Below are 1407 nucleotides of genomic sequence, written 5' to 3'. Positions count from 1 at the left end.
TATACGCCTCACACTGTCATAGAGTCAGAGAGTGATACAACGTGGAGACAGGCCCTTCGGCCCAACTTGCCCACATCGGCCAACCACTAGTCCCACCTGCCTGCGTATGGTCCATATTCCTCCAAACCTGTCCTATCCATGTACCTGTCTAAATGTTGGGATAGTCCCAGCCTCAACTACCTCCTCCGGCAGCTTGTTCCACACACCCACCACCCTTTGTGTAAAAATGATACCACTCACATTCCTATTAAATCTTTTCCCCTTCATCGCAAACCTATGTCCTCTGCTCCTCGATTCACCTACTCTGGGCCAGAGACTCTATGCATCTACCTGATCTATTCCTCTCATGAATTTATACACCTCTACAAGATCACTCTCATCCTCCTGCACTCCAAGGAATAGTCCCAGCTTACTCAACCTCTCCCTGTAGCTCACACCCTCTAGTCCTGGCAATGTCCTCGTAAATCTTCTCTGAACCCTTTCAAGCTTGACAACATCTTTCCTATAACATGGTGCCCAGAACTGAACACAATATTCTAAATGCGGCCTCACCAACGTCTTATACAACTGCAACATGACCTCCCAACTTCTATACTCAACACTGATGGCCAATGTGCCAAGAGCCTTTTTGACCACCTGATCTACCTGCGACCACCTTCAGGGAACCATGCACCTGTACTCCTACATCCCTCTGCTCTACAACACTCCCCAGAGCTCTACCATTCACTGTATACATTTCACTGCTTCGGTAAAGCAACCAACAAATGTTGCTTCTCAGCCATTAGGCTAAGATCAAGAATAATACCTGTTTGTATCAGTTTAATATCTGATACTTCACTTGTCTAGGGAGCATATATTAAATTGATTTTTGGAACAGGTAGATAGAGTAGGGGCTTGCTCCATCCATTCCACGCATCCATTGCAGTGCTTTGATAAAGGGCGGCACGGTGGCGCAGCAGTAGAGTTGCTGTGTTACAGCGCCATAGACCCAGGTTTGGTCCTGACTACGGGTGCTGTCGGTATGCAGTTTGTGCATTCTCCCTGAGACCCGCGTGTGTTTTATCAGGGTGCTCCAGTTTGCTTCCACACTCCAAAGATGTACAGGTTTGTAGGTTAATTGGCTTTGGTAAAAAGGGTAAATTGTCCCAAGTGTATAGGATAGTGTTAGTGTATGGGGATCACTGGTCGACACGGACTCGATGGGCTGAAGGAGCTGTTTCCGCGCTGAATCTCTAAACTAAACCAAACTAAATTAGACTCCATCTACACTTCACGCTGCCTCGGTGAAGCAGCCAACATAATCAAAGACCTTTCCCACACTAGTCACTCCCTCTTCTCCCCTCTCCCATCAGGCAAGAGGTACAGAAGTGTGAAAACGCACACCTCCAGATTCAGGAACAGTTTCTA

The 1407-nt window shown here is 47.3% G+C and overlaps 1 non-coding gene across 1 annotated transcript; it reads left to right on the top strand.

Annotated features, from left to right (window-relative positions):
• The first annotated feature begins 766 nt into the window (after positions 1-766).
• On the top strand, positions 767-950 carry LOC116983242. Its single transcript, XR_004414657.1, has one exon. It is a non-coding gene; the product is annotated as a U2 spliceosomal RNA (small nuclear RNA).
• The last annotated feature ends 457 nt before the right edge of the window (positions 951-1407 follow it).

Source organism: Amblyraja radiata, chromosome 1, assembly GCF_010909765.2.
Source record: "Amblyraja radiata isolate CabotCenter1 chromosome 1, sAmbRad1.1.pri, whole genome shotgun sequence".
NCBI classification, from domain to species: domain Eukaryota; kingdom Metazoa; phylum Chordata; class Chondrichthyes; order Rajiformes; family Rajidae; genus Amblyraja; species Amblyraja radiata.
Note: the sequence above shows the minus strand (reverse complement) of the source record. Positions and strands in the feature narration are given on the sequence as shown.